The following is a 25,731-nucleotide window of genomic DNA, read 5'->3' as shown; positions in this document are numbered from 1 at the left end:
TTTTTTCTGTATTTCTAATTTGTTTTCGCTTACTTTTCATGTATCGCGTATCTGTGGGCCTTGGGAGAGGGAGTGGCTCCATCTTTGAAACCTCTTGCACCCCTGTCATGTGATGAGGGACAACCCCATTGCGCAGAAGCAAGACATTGCCAGCTGGCTGCCGACGCTGAGACACTCATGAGAAACTGAACTGTGACCTAGCGAGAGGAGCCGAGCTGCACCTGAATCTGCAACAAAGTCGATACTTTACTGTGTACCCTATTGTATTTCTCTCTGTCTATGGCATGGGAACTGGAATGTAAGGGGTGGGTACAAAAATATTAATATTCATCATGGGAACACAGAATTTTAGGTGATGACAATGACCTAACCACCTAGTCTGACCGATCCCAAGTGGGGATCCTGTCACTTGCAACATTTGTGGGTGGTCTGGGGCCCTGAAAAGGGTATAACTAGCCTAGTTTTAGCTAGAGAAATTGTCCGACTTGTCCGAGTAGCTGACCTGTCACTGACCCTACGAACTCTATAGGTGATTGATACAGAGAGGGCTGCGGAGCACTCTGTCCGTATTTTCCACAAGCTCCAAGGGGTGGAAATAATCTTAAGTGCTGGCGAAGCACTTTGCTGGGAGATTCGAAAACCCAATCGGGGTTACTGGCGGATTCCGTGCAGAGAGGGAGTAGCGCAGGCGTTGCATCCGAAGCTGCAGGTGTTGGTCGTGCCCTTTGATGAGCCCAGTCCTGAACCAAATCCTGAGGGGTATCCTGTCCTGTCTGTCCATGAGCTGTACCTGCTCGCCTACTGGCATCCTAAATCCTTGAGGGTCCCTGTCCTCGCCTTTTTTCCCAAACTGACCCGTGGCCAGGGTTAGTCCTCATTCCGTCCTAGGTAAATATATTTGTGGGTGTTCGTCATTCTATCGCTCTTTCTCTACTTCTTTAATAAAGCACTCTTGCCTGTGACATTTTCCGTTACTTTCCAAAGTATTTTACAAAGCAAATGTGTATTTAGTTTGTTCCATTTTTCCCTTACCCATAGGATATTATTGAATGATTTTATGTTCATATAGTATGTTCCACTTTTACCTTCCCTTAGTGAATAAGTCGTCTTATAGTAAGATAGCATAGGGTTAGGTTCTTTAGCTGACCATTAGTGTAAATTCCCAGTCGTTCTCCTGAGTTTAAGCCTGAAACCAAATAGCATGTTCCCTGTTACCTGTACCCAGTAGTTGTCCTCTTGCATTCAATGATACTTGCCCTTATTCACAGCTACTTTATTGTGATGATTCTGATTATTGATATTCTAATCTGTATTGGTTTTATTCTCATGTCATTTTGATTTTAAACTACTATATAAAATCCTTAAAACCCTCCAGGTGTCTGTGGTTTTTATAAAAGCATTTTATGAGTTAATAAATGAATGTGATATAGTTAGGTTTTCTTATCTATCATCCACTGCTAGCTCCTGATTCGTTGGGAAGCTTAGGTGCCTGTGGTAAGTCAGGTACACTGACCATTGTGATAGGAAAATCACACCCTTAATTACTGATGGGTAGCGTGTAAACTCACCCGATTCACAAACACTGTCATCAAGAACACGTCATAGGGCCCAGTGCGTGTAAATTGGTAAATCAAATGAGCCGGGTGACCTGCGCGCTCTATCAACTCAACTTCCATTTTGAGTTCAATTAAACTTGAGAAACATTTTATGAACCGTCTAACATATAGGAAATCCTGTTCAAACTCCATTGGAATAGGGGCTGAACTTGCCTTTTTGGGTAAAAGAAGTTGTGCATCCTGTGATCTTTGAAAAATGTGAACTTTGATGTGCAGATTTGCTGGGAGTGCTCATTAATTAGCCTTCAATAGCAGCTGGCTTGTAGGTAATTATTCGACTAGTTATAATTTTGCACCCATCATGCTTCATGAGTGTATCTTACAAGATGACAATTTATTCCATATGAATTACTGGCAGTTGAAAGCAGATAGACAGCTCACAGTGTCTGGTCACAAGAGACTGTATGCAGCATTGGCAATTATTAAATCCACAATTGGCACTATGGGGGCTCTCTAAAGAGTTAAACGAAACCAATTGAGTTGCATTTCAATCCAGTCCCCATTGCAGCCCATATATGCTTACATCTCTGCACGGGGCCAACTTGCAGAGAAGCGACTCTTTCACAACTGTGGAGAGGAGGGAGTTGCACTGATCTGAGGTAATTCAGTGGTGAGAGTACCAAAGCAATGCATGACTTACACACTTCATGCCGTCTCTGTTTACTACATGAACTGCCAAACTACTTTAGAGGTGGAATGATTTACTCTGGTCTAAGCTTTCACGGTCAACAGATTCTAGCACATTTGACCATTCCTGTTACCCTGATGAGACCTAATGCCCTCATGCGTCTTTGCAAGAGAACCCTAAGATTCACCGATTCAACACGCTTCTTTGCCTTTTCATAACTGCAACCACAATAAAGATCCCTGAACGATTGATCTTCATTAGCTCGGCTGCAGGCCTAGCCCATTTGCTAGATTAAATGTCCTATTTCCACATTGGAAGCTGACATTTTGGAGCAAACAGGAAAGGAAGCTGTTCTAGTTGTTATTATTTCTGGTGGAGTGAAGCAAAAACTGGGCTGATCTTTACACCAACAGGAACCTGGGATTGGGGAATATAGAGTTCAATAGCTCATGAGGATTTACTCTACAAACATGGCATAGTCTTCTGCTCTCACTTATGGAGCGGGTTAGCATTATTAAAATGTGCATTCTCCCAGCCTTCCTCTATTTCTACAAGCTAGTCTGCCTACCTTTGGTCAACCTGATCTGTCCTGTTTCATTGACGCACTTAAACACTCAGGAGATCAGATCAATTGTGAAGCTTAAAATCTGAACTGGGTTTGTCTTTTTCGGCCACTATTGTTGTGGTACATTTGGACTGCCTACGGGTAGAATGTTTATCTGCACAGATTAAACATATTTACCTCTTTTGTTTTAATTGCAAGGTGTTTCTTTTTGCATGTTATTATTTTAACTCTTTATGTGCGGAGTCACTAGACAGACTACAAAAAAACGAAATTATGGCAGCGTAATTGGCGATGGCCATGGGAGGTGACATCATGTTTCAGTAGCAAGGAGATCTTTGTCCTGGCTCACGGTAGTAATCAGGTTAACTTCTAAATCACTTCTTAGCTTCTGCACGGGATTCTAGTACTGGTCTTTCCTCTGGACTTCCCCTTTGCATATGTTCACAGCTTGGAGAAAGATGGGTGAAACATCTGGCTCATCTTTTTCTCCCTAGCTGGTGTGGCTATAAATTGAAATGGATATTATTATATTGTTTTGAATAAAGAACATATCGATTTTCAACTTACCACTGTGTTATTGAATTCCCTTTGTTAATGAGCCCTGCCTGCTGTTATAGTAAGGTGTGGTTCCAAACTGCATTTGTGTTGTGCCACTGAAATCCCTTGCATTTCTATAAGTTTACAGATGCAATTCGAAGTTCTGGAAGTATGCTCTTAGTCTGCCTATTGTTAACAAGGTTTGTACCGGGATCGATGCTTTGTAGGCCAGATTGGACTTTTCTGGAACAAATTACCACATTATTTCACACAAGATTTTGACAGCACAGTGCTTGCACTGCACTTGCGAAATCTCTTGCAAAAAAAATAATCATAAAAGGGGTTTAGAGCCCGCCCATTTCTTGCCATTAGTTGACTTCCCAATCAGTCTTGTTTCCCTGCTTCTCAATTTTCAGAGCCTCCTCCTTGCCTCAGATTCCTCCTGCGGTTGTTCTGTGTGCCCCTGACATGGTGCATGGACCAAGCACAGCACCCTGTCTGTGGCCAGTGTCCTTCCACTGGCTGCAGACTCTTGCAGGATTTGTTTTTCACTTTTGGTAATGCACTACTAGAGAGTGCATGTGTCCGCAGTCCCGCTCCTTCACTCCGCCCTCAGTTGTGTTTCCAAAGTGGTAAAAGTAGTCCATGGCATCATGGGTATGCAAATGAGCCCAGGAATAGCTGCTTTTTTGACATAACAGTAACCAACCAGTAAGAAATGAAGATGACTTTAAGGGTACAATGAAACAGAATTTGTCAATACTGCTGTCATTCTAGCCTCAATTCAAATTCAGTTAAATACAGCTTTTTGACACTTTCTTGGACAGTTGCAGGACCGCAGTATAATTTACTGTCGAAAATACATTGTATTTTTAATGAAGCCGAGGCGCTCTTTGATCATTAATGGTGATCCATCTCTGGGAGGTATGTTATCATGAATGTGCCCAAAAACTAACTTGTCCATTCCCAAAGCTCTTGTATGTGTTGTTCCTTGTTGCAAATCAGTAGACACCACCCACTTAAGTTTATTTGTTGCCACAATCTGTATATTCGAGAAGGTTGACTGCTAGCAGAGTACAGATCTTTAGAGCTAGTAACACGTCTCTTAGGGCTTTAGTCACAAAATGCAGCATCCTCACTCCCCGCAAGATGGTCTCCAGATAACTAGGGGGCACTAGCCATTCTTTGTATTTGAGGTTCATTTTTGCTCCTCCACTGTCTGCAGGAGCAGAAATCTCTGTTAGGGCTGCAGCACTTTCTCCTGTGCCGTCTCCTCGCATTGATTAGAAGTGTAGCCCATCACAGATTACACTGAACATTGCAGCTCTAGGCCCTACTTGGGTTGGTGGCAGTTCTTTGCATATGGCTCTTCGGATGGCAGGTTTAGGCCGATGAGTTGGTTGCACATGGATCTTGGAATTTCCAGCACTTGCAACAGCACCTTTGTTTGTTGTTAATAGTTGTTCTTTGCTACTGCAGGTCTAAGTAAAGTACTTGATGCTGACTGACTGGCTTCCTTAAATTCCCTCTAATTACTCAGTCATATGGGGTGGCGCGACATTAAGATGGCATGGGTGGGGTTTATTTACTCACATCAGGAATCCAATACATGGTACTTTTGCACTTGGATAGCAGCGAGAGGTTGCTTAACAGCTCTGTTAGCAGTGACATTCTGCAGTGGAGGCCATCTTTTTACGTTGCACCAATGATTCTTATTTATAAGGAAACTTTATTTAACTTGCATTAAACTTGCAAAATAATGATGCTCACGACTCATCCATCAGTCACAGTTGGGCGCTTTTCATACTATACAACAATAAAAACCTGTTATTAAGTGCCAGATTGCCACATGGGTTGAACATGCACTTTACAAATACACGTTAAATGTATTTGTAAAGCGCACTATCACCCGCAAGGGTAGCCTGGTGCTGAGCAGGTGTGTGTGTCTTGCCCTGCCTATGGTAGGTTGGTTAATTGAAAAGCCAGGTCCTCAGCTTCTTGCAGACTTCAAAAAGAGAAGAGGAGGCTCTGATGCGGAGTGGGAGGTCGTTCCATGCTTTAGGAGGGATGTAAAAGAATGCTCATCCTCCTGATCTGGTTCTGTGTATGAGCTGGAGGTGTGCAAGTAGGAGTCCTGCGGAGAGGTGCAGTCTGGATGATTGGTGGAAGGAGAATGTGGATGTTAAAGTATGTGGGAGTTAAGTTGTGTGGAGGAATGAATGTGTGTGTGTGGAATTTGAATAAGCATGTTTGGACATTGGGAGCCAGTGTAGTTCCCTGAGGTTTGGTGTGATGTGAGCTCTGTGTGGGAGGTAGAGGATGAGTCTGGCTGCTGAGTTCTGAATGGTTTGTAGATTTATAGTGAGTTGCTTGGTGACGCTTACATACAGGTGTTCCTTTAGTCCAACTTGCTAGTGACTTGGACGTGAGTGACAGTTTTTGTCATGTTGCTTAGGAGCCATTTGAAGATTTTCCTCAGCATGATGAGGGGAGTGGAAGCGGGATGCAGTGATGGAGGTGATTGTGCAGTGATGTCCAGTTCGCTGTTGAATATTCAGAGGGTCCTGTCATGGTTCTGGGAATAAGTGTGGGTCCGAGTTTGGCCTGCCACCAGTTGGAGTCCTATGGTGAGGTGTTCTTGCCAAAGATCATTACTCCTCTCTTGTCGGTGTTGACCTTGGAACAGTTGGCTTTCATCCTGTTGACGACTTAGGTCATGCAGGCGCTGAACTTGTTTCTTGTGCTGGGGGTCTTGTCCAAGAAGGAGAGTTTCAGTTGAGTGTCATCTGCAAAGGAGAGGACTTTGATGTCATGTGCACAAATGATGTTGACCCGAGGTATCATGTATGCAATGAAGAGGGTGGGGCTGAGCAATGAACCTTAAGACACTCCGCAGATGAGTTTGCTGGCTCCGGAGGAGTGAGGTGCCAGGCTGACAGCTTGTGTTTTATCCATTAAGAAGGTGCAGATCGAGCTGAGAGTGGGTCCTTGGATGCCAATCTCATGCAGGGGCCTGATGAGGATGGGGTGTGGTACTGTGTCAAATGCTGCAAAGAGGTCCAAGAGAATGAGCGGTTTTGTGTCGCCTCTGTCAAGGATCATACAGATGCCAAATGTGGTGGCAAAGAGTATTGTTTCTGTTCTGTGGTTGGACTTGAATCTAGGATGCATGGCGTCAAGAAGGTGGTCGTTGCTGAGGTGTCAATTGATTAATTTCTCTAAGAGCTTTGCCGGTTTCCATAGGAAGGAGATCGGTCTTTTGTTGGAAAGAATGGCTGGGTCAGCGGATGGTTTCTTCCATTAGTGCTTTGCTGATAGGAGCCCTTTAGTGAAGGCATGGTGGACAAGGGTCAGATTGAGCCCCTGAGTGGATGATCTTGACGGTAGCAGCAATTTCTCGATTATGGCAGACCACGACGGCAGAGTTTCTTCATCTGCTGTCATGGGAAGTTGAGTTGAGGCGGCAATTGGGTTAGTTTGAGGTTGATGTTGCTTTATGTTAACCTTATGCTAACGTTTTTTATTTCACTTATACCCCTTTACCTCAATAGGCAGTGTCTCTGGCAACGTCTGGAATGCTAGTTTTGAGGACGCTTGCAAAGCGACAAAATATGCATTGTTTTAGACAGTTAAATAAACATCACAACACACAAACATTTGTGGAAACCTAATTTTGCTTCCAAAACTGCCACAATTGTAATTGTTGATTGTAAATATCGCTTCCTACCCCCAACAAGGCGTTGAAGTGCTTTGCGGTGAGTAGCAATCTACTCATGAGCACAAGGTTAGAGTTAGGAAGATGGTATTGTATATAGTAGCCTCACATTTATGCATTAGACTTCGCAATATTTTTGTTCAATGAATGTATTCCTATATATCTACTACACCCATATTTGCATACATGAATAATATTTTCATGGCCAAACATACACATGCATGTTGCACATTATTATACAAAGGCTGTTTGTATGTATTTATTTATTGTGAAAGTGATGTGAAAATTCCAGTTTTCAGTCTGATTTCAGAACTCACAGGCTGCTGGTGGCGCCCCGGGGGTACCACTGCCCTGGCTGGAGCCAGTGGCGCGCTGGCGCCTTTTGTCTGATTTGAGCACATTTGACAGCTTTGTTAAGCCTCGTGCTGGGCCCCGTCGCTGAAAATGAAAGGCCTCCGAACCCGCCCATGCGCCACCTCGTCCCGTCCGTGTGGTTAATCAGCATTAGAATGGCCCAGCGAGCTTTTGTCAACACCGTGCTTGATCCCCACAAATCCCACCAAGGTTGACTCAGCCTTTCACCCGTGAGAGGCGGAGATGAGTCTGGAATAATGATTGGCTTTGGCGGTGAGCTCTGTGTCCACGCAGCACAGAGCAACAGATGCACAGAGGTGGATCATTAAAAGCGCATTGCCGATCCTTTTATGCACTCCCGCTATTCACTTTATCATTCTGTGACACGCACTTTATTGTTCTGAACAACAACAAAAAACGCAGCCTGAGCAGACCGTTTCCGTCGGTACTTTCAGTACCTCTCAATGTGTTCGCTAGGATATGGTGTTAAGAGAGACATAGGCACAGAAGTATAGTACATATATATTTCTCCTGCATGATATCACACTTGCCTGTCTGTTGTCAATGTTCTCAAGCATGAAGTAGTTCTCTCTGTGACGTCGTCCGGTCAGTGTGCCATAACACGCACTGACGTCTTAATTGAAGCCCTTCCCCCCTAACCTCTCATATTGGTCTCTACGTAGGGCTGGTTCTAGGACACACTATGAGCAAGACATTTTATTTATTTATTTATTTATTTATTTTATGCGTTTTTATAGAGCGCGGACGTTACCCGAAGGTGTCAGAGGCTTCACAATAGGAACATGCGGCCACATTGCTGAGGCATTTTGCCTCGTGCCTGCCTCTCTGATCCCGTCGCAATTTGAATCCTAACTCTAAAACACAAATTATGAGCTCACCATCTTTGTGTTTTTCTTGTGACACTTTACTGAGAGACTTCTAATGGGCATTGGGATATTATGAGAATTTTTGTGTGTGATTATTGCCTCTTTTGTGCTTTTTGACATGCTTAGGCGATGTTGCTGTGTTGAGGACACTATAAGATGAAAGGAGCTGACATAAGAGAGGAGAAAGGAACAGGAAAGAAACAAGCATTGGCCAAGCCAATAGGTCTCGGCCACGCCCGAGCGATTGGCAACAAAAATGAATGTGTTTCTGGGGAATGTAACTGTTGAGCACTTAAAGCGCTCCAATACCATTTGCTCGTGTTCGCACTATGGCAAGGCGGAGGAGGGAGTGAGCGCTCTAATACCATCAGATTATGCAAAAATAAAGAAAAAAAGAAAGACATGGTGTTTGTGTTTTAACAACTGTTTAAGAAATACATTTGTTTATGTGCACACGCATGCATTTTAGTGGTATGTGTCTATGTGTACAAGGGAAGGCTATAGCAAGATGGAAGATGGAAAGAGTGCTCCACTACCATCGAATCATACAAAAAATAAAAGCCACGATGACGAGGGAGGTACTGGGGAGACAGGTCAAGCAGGGAAATAGGAAGGGATGGGGTGATGGGCAAACAACGACAAGAAAGGGTGAGCCGGGAAAACAAGGTTTGAGTTTTGGCACCGGCCTAACATCCTTGATTCTGGGAAATCACTTAATGATCTGGACTAACAAAAATGAATGTGTCCTTTTGTACAGAATCTGGTGCTTATGTAAAGCACTCCAATTCCTTTGGATAGTGTTGGCGCTACAAAAAGCTGCACAAAAAAATTTGAAAAGCAGAGTTGGGGTAGGAGGGGATCTGTGAGAAGAGGGGATCTGTTCAACAGGAGTTCATTGTGGTCAAGCAGCGTTGGGTGGGAGGTTGACGGGCAACCAACAGCAAATGCGGGCTACCACGGGGAGATTAAGTGAATTTCCTAAGTTTACAGTGTCCTCATGAAAGGTAATTAATATTCATGTAAAGCGTTCCAATATCTTCGGGTGGTGCTGGTGCTATATAAAAATTCACAAAAAAGTAACTGGTGTTAATGTAAAGTTCTCCACTACCATCTGGTGTTGTTGACGCAATATAAAACGGTATTAAAAAACATAGAAAGAATCACAGTGTTAGGATGATTTACTGTAGCGAGCTACAGTCAGTTCGGTGGGGTGAACAAAATCTTCTCAAGGGGAATGGTAAAATAATGTTGTTCATTCAGCAATAAATACTAAAAGGGCCTATAAATGATCCCTCAAGCATGTATGAAACTTCTTCAACTCAAAATGCACAAATCTTTGAAGAAACATTATTTACAAAAATTATTTATTTAAAAATATTTTCAATATATAATTTTTCATATATCAAAACATGTATATCTAACACTTTTCATATTTCTCTTTTCAACGGCAGTCCCAAGAACATAAAGAACAATACATCACATTCACATATACATAGTGAAAATCACAAATCTCCTTGTGTTCACATACACAAACATGAGACCTTGGAACCACAAATAATCAAAATGTCCCAAAAACATTTTGTTCAGTGTATTCTTATTTCTTCTTTACATATTCCAAGGATAGCGGACATAGGACATAAAATAATGTAGTGGTTTACTCGATGTGGGGATGGGGTTATTATTACCCTCCTCACACGCAGGAAGACAGCAGACAAGACAGGAGCTGCGGCTGTTTATTTTAAATGAAGCCACGATTGGCCAAGAGGACTTCAATTGAAGGAGGGAAAAGTTAACCCCATCCCCACATGGAGTGAACCCCGGCTGGGGTCCAGGATATAATGTTACATAACTTATGGATACCGGTTTGGACACACCATTTTTGTCTTTCTTTGAATACATTTAAGGCTGCTCTTTGGTCTGTTTTAGTCCTGAGGAAGGCCCACCATGATGTATAATGAATAACACTTGATCACAGGGTCGAAACGTCGATGACATTATGTTATGTCCTACGTCAGCTATCCTTGGAATATGTAAAGAAGATTTAAGGATAGACTGAACAAAACATTTTTAAGGAACATTTTGATTATTTGTGATTCCAAGGTGTTAGAACTGGGTGTCTCTAGTTGGCTGAGATGGGTACTTTAGTCCAAATAGGGACCCTTGCTTCTAGTCAGGGAAAGAAAGGACACGCTCTTTGATAACCCCTGCTCACCCCCTGGTAGCTTGGCACGAGCAGCCAGGCTTATCTTCAAGGCAAAAGTGTAAAGTATTTGCAACCACAGTCTCAGTAACCCAGTGATAACACCACTAATGGACTCCACATGAGTTTCACAAAAAAACATTTATATGTTTATTAAAAAAAAGATATACGATGAGACCACACGATAAATATCCAACATATGTGTATTTGTAATATTTCACTTTGCAGGTTATTAGGTCAGCAAGCCCTTGTAGGTTCTAGCAGTATTAATAAAAAATTCTCAATGATCCAATGTAGTCCTAATGCAATGCTTTGCAGTTCATAATGCAAGAATCAAACACTTCGTAATGTAAAAATAATGCAGCTCGTAATGCAACAATCAGGACGTTCGTAATACAAAAAAAATGCAATTCGTAATGCAACAATCAGGCAGTTCGTAATGAAAAATAATGCAATTGGTAAAAAAACAATCAGGCAGTTCGTAATGCAAAAATAATGTAATTCATAATGCAACAATCAGGCAGCTCCTAATGCAAAAATAATGTACTCTGGCATCGATCTCGGTGCTCTGGACGGTCGCTATTCCACACTTACTGACTCGTGGTCAGCTACTGCCAAAATATGCCCCCAACACTGTTATGATTGAAAATAAAGTGCAGCTTCAAACTCCGTCCCCGGTACTGACACTCCTCGGCAAGTATGGGCTGTGATATGGACTTGAGCGGAGGCTCGCGCTGCAAAGATGGGACAGGCCGAGAGTGTTTCTCTCGTAGCCCGCACCCCGCCCCAGGCTGCGACACACGCACGCTCGCTGAGCGTTACCTGGGGGGAATTATCTCACTCTTCTCTCAGCTTGGGCCTCCGATGCGACTTCGTTGATCTTGGGCAGTGGAACTCAGACCCCGACGGTGATGGCTTGAGGTGTCTCTTTGGCAAAGGCAGGCTCGGGTCAGCGGCAGCAAATTCTCACAGCTCCTCTGAGGGTACCGGTTCGGGTCGATGGCAATGAGAATCGCAGCACTTCTGGTCATGCTGTCGATCGAAGCATAGAACAAGACTGCTCCGGGACACACGGTCACAGGGCAAAGTCTCACAAAGGTCTCAGGCGCAACAGAGCACACAGCGTTGCTGAGACTCACTTGAGCTCCGGGTGCACACAATCTCAGGGCAATCCTCACAAAGGTCTTACGCTGCACGAAGCACACGCCCACAGCATTGCTGAGACTCACTTGGACTAGGGCAAGATGGCCTAGCAACAGTGAAAAATTAATTTGGCAGTTTTTCAAGCTCTGGACATGGTACACACCTTAGTACATGTCCTACCTTTCACATACACTGCACCCTTCCCAGGGGGCACCTTGGGCCTACCATGGGGTTGTCTGATGTGTATAAAAAGGGATGGGTGAGGCCTGTCAAATGAGTGCACTTGTCAGGACAACAAGGCAGTTTAACAAACTGCGCGCAGGCACTGATGTTGCAGGCCTAAGTCCTCTCTTTAGGGCTACTTATGTGAGTGGCACAATTAGTGCTGCAGGCCCAATAGTAGCATTTGTTTTACCAGCCTTGGCACACATAGTGCACTTTACTAGGGACGTTACTAGTAAGATAAACATGCCAATTATGGACAACCAATTACCATTTCCCTTTACACAGGGAGCACTTGCACTTTGATAATGATCAGCTGTGGCAAAGTGGCCAAAGCATCTAAGTTGGCAATACCATGTCCGAAAAAAGGTCTAGGGGGAAGGCAAAAAGTTAAGGAACCTTAGCCAAAAAGGGCCAAGTCCAACACAAGGGCTTATGTTTGTGTATGTGATCACTGAGAGATTTGTGATTTTCACTATTTATAATATGTGAATGTGGTGTATTGTTCTTTATATTCTCTGGACAGCAGTTGAAAAGAGAAATATGAAAAGAGTTAGATATACATGTTTTGATATATGAAAAATAATGTATTTAAAACAAGTTAATGGTTGTGTTGTGTCAGTGGTTTTTGTAAATAATCTTTCTTTAAAGATTTGTGCATTTTGAGTAGGAGAACTTTCACACATGCTTGAGGTATCCTTTATAGGTCCTTTTAGCATTTATTGTTTAATGAAAAACATTAATTTACAATTCCCCTTGAGGAGATTTCATTCACCCGACAGGACTGTTTGTAGCTCATAACTGCTTACCCAGTTTCAGAGGGGCACAGGGTAACCCCATTATATTTAATGGTTTACAGTAGTGAGCATAAGGAAATTCATCGCATTGGACACCACAATGAAAGGACTACTTTTGCCATGTACATTGAGGGGCAGGAAGACCTTGATGACATCAAGACTTTCCCTGGCTCATTTGAAAAGAATGCAAGTTAAGCAACAATGGTGCAAGGAAACACTTCACCTGTGAATGCGGAAAAATAAAGAAAGTATCCCAAAGGGAGAAATTTAATGAGATAAGAGTCCCACCCTATGAAATAAGAAGCAACAAAGTGCAACACGAACAGGAGAAACATGGCTATGCAATTACAGCAGAAGACATGGGTACTTTAGAAGCTCTGGCATGCCCCCGTGATAACACATACCTGATTTATTTGAGGTCTGATTTTCCAGCTGTAAACACCATTGCTGAAAAACTACATATGGTTGTAAACATGCCCATGCAGAAAATCAACAGAGACTACACATGTGCCAAGTAATAGCAGCCGTGCACACATGCTCCAATCAGCAAGTCAGCTATACAGTAACAGGACATCAAAAGTCAGAACAACACCACTCACTAGAACAAAACTGATTATAATGGGGGTTTAAAGCAGTGACTGGGTTGGGGGAGGGAGCGGTTTGTGGATGGAACAAGCACTGGGAGGTACCAGGGAGCAGGTAGATATGAGAGGGTGGAGGTTGGGTAAACCGAAAGCAGCACGGAAGGGAAAAGCAGTGGAGGGGAGAGGGGATCTGTGAACAAGTTATTAAGCTGGTAAAAGCACGAGTACTGTGCTGAAAAAGAAAGAAACAAGTAGGTCCTAACACGGTCAGAAAAAATGGGAGCAGTTGTTGTTTAATTTTACTTGGTCCATGCCAAGGAGAAATAGTGACAAAGAATATGAGACAGATGATAGAAAGAGCAAATGGGAAGCCTATAGGTGGGCTGAAGCCCACTGATTAAAAGCAAAATGTCTCTTTGAGACACTGCATGTGCTGTCTTTCCGAGACCTAAAAAGGGTGGAGCAAGGAAGGCAGAGGAGGAAGCATGCTAGGTTGCGTCTTTTATTTTTTTCACTGGTAAGGAGATTATGTTTTCTTAAAGCCACTTTGTAGCAGAATGGAAAAGAGAAGGTGGGAACCTAAGAGGGAAGGAAGAATGGTAAAGAGTGCAAGGAAGGAATGTTAGGTCCTGTCCTGTTGGTTGCCAGCATAGCTCATATTGGGAGCAGAATTTCTTGGATTTGCTCTGGAGAGATGAGAAATTAAGGAAATATTGGGACTGGTAACAAAGGTAGGTGAAAAAACAGCCCATAAGAGAAATATAAACCAGAAACCATGTGATGCTTGAAAATGTAGCCATATCACCAAACACAGAAGATATAAGCAAGTGCAAATTTATAGGAAACGGTACAAAAATGCACTTGCTAAATGGAAAATACAAGATCAGGAAAGAAGCCTGGATGTCTTTGGTGGATGCCAATAAGACAACAATGAGGCTTATTGGAAGGTTGTTAACGTTCTGCATTTTTGTGATGATACCTCCCCCATCAAAAATTGATTTGTTAATATTGTTCGATAATGAAGTGGAGCAGTATTGCAAGATTTTCTCCGGTTCTTTTACACCCCCCCTTTTTGATACAGATGAGAGGAACATTTTGATGTCAAATAATAGTAACTTGATGATCCCCTTTAAAGTAGAGGAGGGCGCTAGTGCTATTAAGAACGGTCCTATTAGCAAAGCCCTGGGCCCGAATGGCATTCCAATGAGCATATAGAAAAATAACATCACATGGTGGGCCCCTACAAAAATTTTAATAAGCACTACCACTGAAAGTATTCCACCATGCTCTTGATTAAGATCAACAATATCCCCAATATTCAAGAAAAAGGATAGGAGCGGCCCAAGCTGTTATTGACCTATATTGCTACTGGACTCAATTATTAGAATTGTGGGGAGAGTGTTGTTGGCATGGTTGGAGACCTGGGCAGAGGAAAGCTTTGTTGTATCAGAGGTCCAATATAAGGTTTCCAGAATGGTGTTGGGACTATGGAATAATCTCTGAATATATATTTGTTAACAACAAAATACGCCAGGGCTAAGAAGGAATACCTGCACCTAGCATTTATGGACCTGAACTGTGTCTTTAACAATTTAATTCGCTCTAAGCTGTGGTCCATTATGCTGAGACTGGGTGTGGAGGAACCTCAAGTCTGCTTTTTGAGGCAACTGCATTTAACCCCCTGGCTGCGGCCGGAATTCCGCTGCTGTGCTGAACATTCCGATCACGGGCATGGTCATGACGGCTCCCAGCCGTCATCAGCACACGAGCACCGTGACTCATGACGGCTGGGGGCTGTCATCACCACAAGGGGTCAAAAGTATCTCAATGGTGTGTTTTGAATCCAACGGAAAAAGGCACAGACTGGACCTATATTAACAGAGGCAACCAATGTGGTTCTGTATTTGCTCTATTTTTATTTACGTTATATATAACTTTATTGGAGAGGTTTTTTATTATGAATGTAAAGGATAAGCTGCAGTTGGGTAGCTGCCCAGTACCGGCGTTGCTCTATGCGGACGATGCAGTCCTGCTGGCCAGGACTGCTAACAACACTCAGAGTCTACTGGACTATTTTACTGTTGTTATGAAGGATCTTGAATTAGAAACAAGTCTGCCGAAATCATTTACCAAGATCTGCAGGCCACATTCCACTCAGGGCCTGATTATGAGTTTGGCGGACGGCTTACTCCATCACAGACGTAGGAATATCCATCTGCCGTATTACGAGTTCCATTATCTTCCATTGGATATAATGAAACTCGTAATATGGTGGATGGGATATCCATCATGTTCGTGATGTAGTAACCCATCTGCCAGACCCTATTCAGGCCCTCCACTCGTTATCATAGCATCGCTGTAACTCGACATGGGTGTGTACAAATGTTTACCTATTTAGGGATACCTATAGATAGAACATTTAACTGGGGGACTCTATATAGAATCTGGCATTAAGTTATCTCTGGGGCCACAGAGTCTGCTTTCAGGTTTTCACCTAAATTAGGACAGAGACTAATTAGGGGAATGGTCTCAATATATAGGACCAAGTGCCTGTCTGTCACGACATGTGGGTCAGGTTAGTGGGGGGTAGTCTAACCCCAGAAGTTTATCGAAAGTTTAAAATGCGAGATCTCTGCAAGAATTGAATAGGACCACTGAAAGAGCTCACATTTTAATCTCGATTCCCGCTAGGATGGAACCTTACCTTTCATTTGTAAGTAACCCTGCATAGTTTTATTGAACTCATTTTAGATCGATAATGGTTGTATTTAGTGTAATCTCCCTACTGTGGTTTCTCCCTCATGAACATTCAATGCTGTCCCTGTGACTTGCAGTACTCGCAAAGCACACTGCACTATGTATTGTTTTGTACCTTGTATGTGGTGTCTAGAAAGCGCTCTTTACTGGCAATTTTGGGTTCTGCAAATATGAGGAAATGTAGATCGGCAGTTCTCATATTGCAAAAACCTGCCTCTGGTGTTAATATGTATCGCTGTAATAAATTGTATTCAAAGTGCTCTTCAAATTAGGAAATGTTTACAATAATTTACTGTACTATTAAAGCTAATAGTATATAATAATATATCACTTTTGTAATTATCCTCCTGACAAATATGAACTATATATTTTAATTGATTTGTATTTTAGGGTGTTGAAATGCACTTATTGGTATGCAATGTTTTTATGACTCTTTATTGGCTAGAGATTGCTGAATAAAGAAATGATCGACTGATATATAATGATTGGCGGATTGGCAAATCTTTGGGCCTGTTCCTTTTTTTTGTTCCGAACAGCACACATGCAATATTTCTGACGCATATCCCACATCACAGTTTCAGTAACACAGGCACGCACAACACTGTCAAACACACAGCTCTTAACTATGCAAACACACACGAATGTTGTGGTGGTGATAGTGGGCTAGGAAGGGGGTAGCAGTGGAGATAATGAGAGTGATGTTGGCGAAGTGTTTATGGTCATTAATGGTGGTGTTAGTGGTGGTGATTGTTGTAGTTGTGGTGGTAATGGTGGTGGGTTACCAGGGGTGAAGTGGTTGTAACTGTGGTGGTGGAGAACATGTTGCTGGTAATGATGATGCTAGTGTCAATGGTGATGATAGTATTTTAATGATGTTGGTAGTGTTAATGATTACAGTTGTGGTAAATTAAGTGGTGGCAGTAGGAATAAGACACTACATTGTCAAGATCTCAAAAAGGCTATGCATTGGCACTTTCTAGCATTTTGATAGAGCTTACCATGTAGTGTGGCAGCCTACTAAATAAGCAGAATGCAAAGCATATCAGAGGAACTCAAAGGCAGTCAACTTAAAAAAACAAAAAAAAAACAAGAGACCAGGGAAATTTATTAAAGGAGCTGCTGGATGCTCGGCTTTGAAGAGCAGGAGCTGAAACCTGTGGGAGCCTAGCAAGTTGTGATAGATACTGACTGGAACTCCATTGTCTGTCTTAGCCACTCTCAACTGAATGCAAAGCAAACAATGATCAGGAAAATGCAGTCATTCCAACACCAAAGGGCTGTCCTGTGCATTGATCCACAATGTCTACAAGCTAATGGACTAAGGGCATTTGACCCTATCTCCCAATGCATATGTATATTTTAAATTATTTGTTTTGTTTCTCTATTTTTTCACTAATTGTGTAAACAATTTTAAACAAAAAGATAATACCAATGGGGGCTGTCTGACAAAGAAAACACAATAATAAATACACAGACAATTCAATGGGTGACTGTGGTGACATATATTGCAAATGGGTGACCTTTCAAATTCTAACAATAAACAAGACAATAACATAAGTTCTCCGTCCTTCTCATGTCTTTCACTTTAGCTAGTCCTATTTTTTTTAATAAATTGCTATAGTGAGCCAGGACATGAGATGGTTGTACGTCAACATTTTGACCCTGTATATATATGTGTTTTTAGATACATCCAGTAAGGCTCTTCGGAGCAAAAGAAGGAAGTGTTACAGCCTATTCAAAGGAAAACGAAATTCCTACTAGTATGGTGTGGAATGATTGGTGGCTTTGGGTGTTGTTGCCCTATTGGGGCTCCGGGCTGCATCTTCAGTTGCTCCTTGGTATCTGTTGTTCTTCATGTGTGGCTCTGGGCTGTGCTTCATTGTCTGGTGCCGGTTCTCGTCCGACTTTACAGCAGGTCAGAGCTGGTGTTAGTTTCCTGCTGCTAACGCGCCTTATCGCCTGTTTTGTTATCTTATTGCAGATCTGGCTGGTCTTTGAGAATGTTGAGATATGGTGTTGTCGTGGGTTTTTGCTCAGGACCGCCTACTCTGCATCTCATTAGCGATAGTTGCGGGTCATCTGTGGCGGTGTTCTTTGAGAATGCTATCACCGGAAAACTAGTGTTACCGGCTTGTGAATGGGGCGATACATTTATTGCGACTTTGGCTATGATATAGTGCAGATAACTCGGTGATAGATCCTTTAGAATATGCCGCAATGTCTCCTCCTCTCAGGTCTTGTGTCACTTTCTCAATAACCCACCACCATAGGCTTTCCACTGGAAGTGTTCCACCAGAGGTGCCCCTTGTGTCCCACATCTAATCTGGCTGCAATGCTGCAAGGTGTGTTGCTTAACCTTTTGCATCGTTTGGCCTGTGAACTTCCCACGGAAGATAGGCACTTTGACACTTGAGTTGTACATACACAGCCCACCATCCTACCAACTGGAACACTAAGGAGGTTATATACGCAATAAGGTTTCCTTGCAATAGGATATATGTAGGCCAAACAAAGCAAAAGGGTACGCAACGCATCTTGCAGAATTGCAGCAGGATTAGATGCAGGACACAAGGGCGTCTCTGGTTGAACACTTCATTGAACAAAAACACACAGTGGAAAGTCTAAGGTGGTGGGTCATTGAGAAAGTGACACGAGACCCGAGAGGAGGAGACATAGAGTCTAACCTTAACACCAGGGAGGGCAACTAGATACATGTTTTGGATTCAGTAAATACTGGTTCAAACAAGGTTGAGGAACTGAATAGGCAAACTGGCCTTCTGACATATATCCGATAAGTAACTGATTTTTGCCCTTAACCTGCCATGCATCACCTATTTTTACTACACCTTGGTTATACGACCTTCTTTGTGAACTGCCACCACTATTAAAATTGCATAACCATGTCGCAGGTAATGGACGGCACCGTTGTCTTCCAACCATTCGAATCAGCAAGGGGTCAGGGTTTGAGGGACTTGCTCTTGACATAGACAACCCTGCAGCAGGTCCTGGCTCATGCGGCACTTTGTAATCTTGTGACTGTACACGTTAAATCATTCATAGGCCTCAGTCACACCTTTTTGTATGACCCTCTGACATGTGTCTGTCCAACCTTCTTTTTCAATAAGGGGGAACAGATGTCAAGATGGCCACCACGTTTTTCATTTACATGAGCAAAATCCCTAATGTCCTTCTCAACCCGCACAACCACGAGCGGGTGTTGCACATCTCTCTAACAAGTATTTTGTTCCATTTGGGGTGTTAGTTTTCATTTGACACCTCGTTGGGCCCTTACACTCCATATGATGGAACAGAGGTTGAGATGGCATGCCATGTTTTTAGTCACGGGCGTCAGACCTCTTTTTGACCATGTGACACTATTACTCTGCTAGACATGAGTCTATCAGGAAAATGTATCTTGTTCTATTGGGGCTGGGGTAGTAGCATCTGCTGCACTGCACTGCTTCAATACTCACATGTATCCTGATGGGGCAACAGAGGTCAAGATGGCCGCCAAGTTAGCACTCACGGACAGCAGAACTCACATGGCCATGTGACATCGTCACATGATGTCCCAGCAATCCATTTAAGCAGAGAAAACTGGCCGCAACTCACTTGACCATGAGTTGGTGAGACACACTCTAGAATACAGGTAAAGAGACTATGACTGTTGTTGGGATGTCGGTAGGCGGGAGCATTTAGTTGTGCACCTCTGAGTGTTTAGCTTCTTCAATAAATTTTATGTCCATGTTGCCTCCAGTATTTAAGGAGGTTTGGGAAGCAAGCACAGATGAACTTTGGCATCAATACATGATGATCTCTAAGGACTGAATACTACTAACAATTTGAACCCACTACCCCCTGGAGGCCGACGAGCAAATCCAGAGGGATGAGATTCTAAGACCGTACATTGAAGGGTCATCTTTGGGAGTCCATGTGTGGAGTACACCTAGTCTTTCCCTCTCATTACAGGCACACAGCTAAAGTTTGAAAAGCTGTTGGATTGGTAAGTACATGTAACGGATGCAGCAACTGCATAGAGTAGTAGCTATACACATGTAGGGATGCAGATAGTAACTGTCAATCTCATCATTTTGCAGATGATCCTTGAATAAAACCTCCTTCCTGACTCTGAGGAGTTAATAGATTCAATCTTGTGAATTCCCAACCACCAAGGGTGAGTAACCCAAGAGTTTGGCGGCTCAAACCTTGTAAATTGTTTATTCCACACCATACTAATATACTAATATTTTGATTTCCTTTGCATAGGCTGTCGCACTTCCTTCTTTTGTCCTGAAGAAGACCCTACTTGATGTATCTGCAAACATATATATATATATTGTATTGTATTGTAGGTGTACTTATATAGTGCGGTCCTGTCGCCCCAAGGGCATCCTGGCGCTTGAGATCCGGTCAACAACACTTCCACTGCTCAGGCATCCCTGGGGAAGAGATGCGTTTTTAGGGCTTTCCTAAACGGGAAGTAGTCCCTTTGACTTCTCAAAGGGAGTGGCAGGGAGTTCCAGAGTTTGGCCACTGCGACACTAAACGAGCGGCCACCCATCCTTACTCTCTGGAACCTCGGAACCACAAGCAATTGTGCCGAAGAAGAGCGAAGGGACCGCGAGGCAGAGTACCAAGCGAACATATTCTGCAGTGGCACTGGGCCCTGTCGATGTACCGCCTTAAACACTAGGCACGCCGCTTTATACAATACACGCAAGTGCACCGGCAACCAGTGTAGGTCCCTTAAGGCTAAGGTGGAGGAGCTAAGGTTAGGGCGAGAGAGAGCCAGCTTAGCGGCCATGTTCTGCACCCGTTGTAACTTCCCCAGCAGATTTTTTGGGGCCTCCAGAAGCAGCGCGTTGCAGTAGTCTAGACGACTCAGTATGGTCCTGCGCACTACTTCCGGCCTGGCCTGCTCAGGGAGAAGGGGCAAGACTTTACGCAGCATGCGTCACAGCATCATGCATGTGGAGATGGTCTTATTAACATGCATGTCCAGCTGTAAATTTGGGCCGAAAATCACCCCCAAGTTACCAGCTGACTCCGCGGCCGACACTGTCTCGGGGAAAGTAGATGGCCAGAAGTTCTCCGGAAGTACCCGAGGAATCCGGTCCATGGAGCAGTGGAGCACCTCGGTCTTTGTGCTGTTGAATAGCAAGGAATTGGCCCGAAGCCAATCCGCTGTAGCTGCCATGCAGCGATGGAATGTCTCCAGCGGGACCGCATTATTTCCTTCCAGGGAGAAGACCAGCTGGGTATCATCAGCATAATTGAAAGCCGAGATAGCAAAAGATTTTATAAGCTGGACCAGAGGGCAGAGGTAAAGATTGAAAAGTATAGGGCTGATGGCCGAGCCCTGTGGAACCCCCTGCCCTACTTTCCGCAACTCCGATCGGAAAGGAGGAGGCGCGACCATCTGCTGCCGGTTGTTGAGGTAGGATACCAGCCAGTCTCTTGCCCCCTCTGTGACCCCGCACTCCTCCAGCCTCCTGATGAGGGTCCGATGGCAAACCGTATCGAACGCGGCCGACATGTCGAGCAGCACCAGAAAGGCTGCCCGACCACTATCGACACGTGAACGAAGATTGTCAAGTACGGTTACCAGCGCGGATTCTGTCCCATGCGCTGGACGGAAACCAAACTGTGTCTCATCGAACCACCCGATTTCTTCCAAGAAGCCCGAAAGGGAGCGGGTCACCAACTTTTCCACAATATTAATAGGAAAAGGGAGCAAAGAGATCGGCCTGTAGTTGGAAAGACAGGCGGGGTCCAGAGTCGGTTTCTTAAGCAGTGGTGACACGACTGCCAGCTTCCAGCACTCGGGAACCGTTGCCGAGTCCAAAGACTGGAGCCAGATGGAGTACAGCGGCTGGAAGAGTTCCGCCTGAAATGTCTTCCAGAATTTGGGTGGCAATGGGTCAAGCGGAGAACCCGATGACACCGTTCGTGCGGTCGCCAGTAGGTAGTTATAGTTAGGACCTAGTTTCCATAGGAAATCCACAACATTCTTTTCAAATTACTTTGGCGCCGGTGGACGAATCTTCGTAAATCTCTCTAGAAAATGGCCTGCTCCGCTCCGCTCCTTCCCTGAAAGTTTGGGGGTGATTCGTCAAGTGGGGGCCGAGAAAAATGGGGGTCCCACAACATATTTTCCCCATGCAATTTTCCATAGGGACCTTTAGCCAGGGCTACAGCCCGAAAGGCCGAACGGAATTACACCAAATTTGGCAGAGAGGTAGAGTTCGGTTCGCAGATTGTGCTTTTTGTTAAATATTGTAAATCCGTTCAGTAGTTCCTGAGAAAATCAAAGCAATTTCTAGAGACGAAGTATGGCACGCGTACAGAAATCCGTACAATTACGAGCACGAGCTGCATGCTGATTGGATGTCAACTGTCTGTCAACACGCAAAACCAGGAAGTGTTGGCAGCCATCTTGTGCCTCGGTAGCACAGAGTCACAAGAAAACAGTAAAACAAAGTTGAAAAATAAGGAAAGAGGGCAAGGAAGAAACATGTTGACCCTCTAGGGCTGCTCAGGGGGTCCCACCTGGATCTTTAGGCAAAAAATGTATTTTTTACAAAAAATAAAAAAAACGCGTGGTACGCGTATGGTACTCGTCCGCGGTGGAAAAGGAAAAAAAACTAGATCCGTTTTATTCTTAATTAGCTCCGGGGGGGGGGGCAAATTCCGGAGGCAATGTTTTTCTATAATGGGGGGCTTGGAAGTGTCCAACAGGAACAAAAGAATAAAAAGCAAAAAACGTATGTCGAGGACAGCGATGCTTCTGCTTCCTGCTTTTTATCAGGTCAATAGACTGTTCCCTATAACACAAACGTTTATTGCAATAAATGTATAGAATTTTAACTTTAGCAAAATCAGGATCAATTTGGGGGTGTGGACTACTTGCTGAAAATGCTGGTAAAGCAGTTGATGTGCTTGGTGCAGCAGCAGGTGGGTTGTCCTTCAACCTCCGTGTTGCAGCTCGAGCAAAGTTGTTGGGGTGTAAGTTCTTCATGTGTCGCTCCATATTTGCTGTGCCAAAAGAGTATTTTTGAGATAGATCACCCCTTGAAAGAGTTTGGAAATTTTTACAGGTTACTTTTGGAGCATTAACCTTTTTTTGCCCTTCTGGAAAAGTAAAAAACTGTCAAATTAGAGCTTCTTTCTTCTTCTTTGGAGGTTCTTCAGGAATGCAATATTCCTCTAAAGAATGGCTAGAAGATGACTCCATTGCTGTTATTATGGTAAACTTTGGTCTATTTGACAAGATTCTCAGACGAGATGCTTCTTCTTAGAAAGTCAAAGTAGAATTATTAAAATGGGACAGAAGTTTCAACAGTTGTAATAGGAAGTGTTATGAACCAATCAAATCTCTTCTTTTAAAGTCACATGGCTTTGCGTACGCTTACGCTGTGGTTACAGTACTCTTACGATGCGAGTAGGCATGACATTCCACCGCGATTTGTGTAATTGCTTTTAAAAGTAATATAGGATTATTGGAACTTAAAAAACTGTTTTCATAATTATCCTAGATAATGTCTTCTCTTGGTATGTTCATTAAATACATAAATATATGTTTTTAAACAATTAAAAATATTTGCGTCTTTGCGTATGGGGCGCCGTACATGACGTCACACGGATGCTTTGATGCGATGCGTAACGTGAAAGCGTATTCGTAGCGTATGCTGAGAATGATTAGCAGTACAAACTATGGTGCGATCACTCTCTCACTGTCAAATCAGAGCACAGGGCACTCTGAGAATGGTTACAAGTGGTCTCTCATTGGAGATCTGATTCAGCTGTGTTGCTTATCCACTGTATCATAATGTTACTTTTTAGCTTGTTTAAGTTTGAGGTTTGCATGAAATACTATATTATAGGCAGATATGGATCTTTAGGCAGCGCTTATCTCTATGAAGCTTGGTTATTTTCATTTACATATAGGTGCCTGAGGGAGGGAAAAGAAGTCTATCTGAATGGCGAGGATTGCACAATAGCACCAGATCACTCCTTAATTTGTAGAGACATACAATTGCATGGCTCTTGTAATCAAGATGCGTCTAACTTGGCCTGAGTTTTGAAAGGCACGTGTGGTTTGCTATAAAAAAGTTGTGTGTACTCCTCTGCATGGGAAGCTGGATGTTTCCATCTGGCCGTCGATTCCGACCTTGAAAGCAGAGTCAACCAAATGAGCCGTATAAGAGCTCTATTGTCTCAAAAAGAGGTCGCTCTTACATCTGCATGAGAAACATTTGCCCTTCATGTAGCAAACACCCGCACAGAAGTGCATGAGATTTATTAAATACAGATGTGCTCCTGCATTTTGGGGAGTTAATTCAAAGTATCTTTAATGTGTCCTTGACTACTGGGTTACCTTACTTTTTTAAAGTTAGAAGCAGTGGTCTTGTGACTACTTTTCAAACTATATTTGGTGCCTTCTCGGCATTTTTTCATTCGATTTTTGCCAGCATCTTTGGTGGATTCCCCTTAATACTCGCATTAGTTGCTGGTGTGCTTCTATTAATTTGTTTACTTAAATATGGATGCACATCCTGCAGCTCACGAGAATATGTTCCGGCTGTTGCTGCTCCGCAACCAAATGCTTAGTTACTATGGAGCGCTGCCTCTGGCTACATTGAGTGCAGCTTATGGATTATCGTTTTGATTTTCCTTTTTCACATGCGTTCAACCTGTTTTCCATTGCCTGAGCTGCTATTTCGACTGGGCCCTGGATTTGTGTCTCTGCAGTACGGTGTCTCCCAACGCGGATTACACCCAGCTGATGAGCCCCTTAGTGGTTCATGACTTGCTCTGTTCTGGCGGCGGGATTATGGCTTTAGCAGCGATACATGGAATAAGGGGATGTTGGAATGTTTTTGCAGCGGCGCTTGAATTCTTGGCACGCAGTTACATTGAAGATGACCGGAGTTTTCCTGCGATGGTGATAGAGGCTCCGGTCGTTGAGGAACATGTATGTTCATTCTCACTATTGAATTTGATGGCTGAAATGTTTTCAGATGAGAACAATGACTTCCTCTTGGAGGCTGTTGCTACGTACTATGCTTATACGCTGTTGGATTAGGACTCTTTGATTTTTCTACCTATTCTTTATTATTTAGTTACTGTTTTCTATCAAACAGCGAATACTTTTTTTTGCAAATTTGAAATTGAATCTGCTTTTCAGGCTTGGACTCTGCGTTCCTAATTGGCCCACGTTTATATCACGTGCTTCGATCGAGGGAGGGTGTCGTGGGCTGAGCCTTGCACTCACAACGTGTTAAGTTAGCATGGGTTTATTAGAAGCTTAAACGCCATTTTTGCTTTCCTGCTCTGCTTTGCACACGACACACACTTGCGCTATTGTTTAGGGAACACTGAGTATTTTGCGTCACCTGAGAATAACTTGTTTTGCTGCATTTCTAAGCTGTCTCGTTAGTTTAGTGTGTATAGTGAGAGCATGGAAGAACAAGGTTATCTTGGATACTATGTCTGTTATTCGAAATGATCGTCGCACGTTCGACCCATAACACATATGCAGCTTTAGCCACCTCTGATACAGGTGCGTTTAATAATGCATTTTGGAGGCATAATTACACACAGTTGGAGACCATTGGTATCCTGACAGTTTGTGCAGAACTCAATGTGATCCACTACTGCTGAGTACCAGAGGTATGGGTCGGCCCATGTAATCCAATGAGGCCTTCTGTAGTTATAAACTAACCT

The sequence above is a fragment of the Lissotriton vulgaris genome, chromosome 3_1 (genome assembly GCF_964263255.1).
Source record: "Lissotriton vulgaris chromosome 3_1, aLisVul1.2, whole genome shotgun sequence".
Lineage (NCBI taxonomy): Eukaryota > Metazoa > Chordata > Amphibia > Caudata > Salamandridae > Lissotriton > Lissotriton vulgaris.
This window is presented reverse-complemented; position numbering follows the sequence as displayed.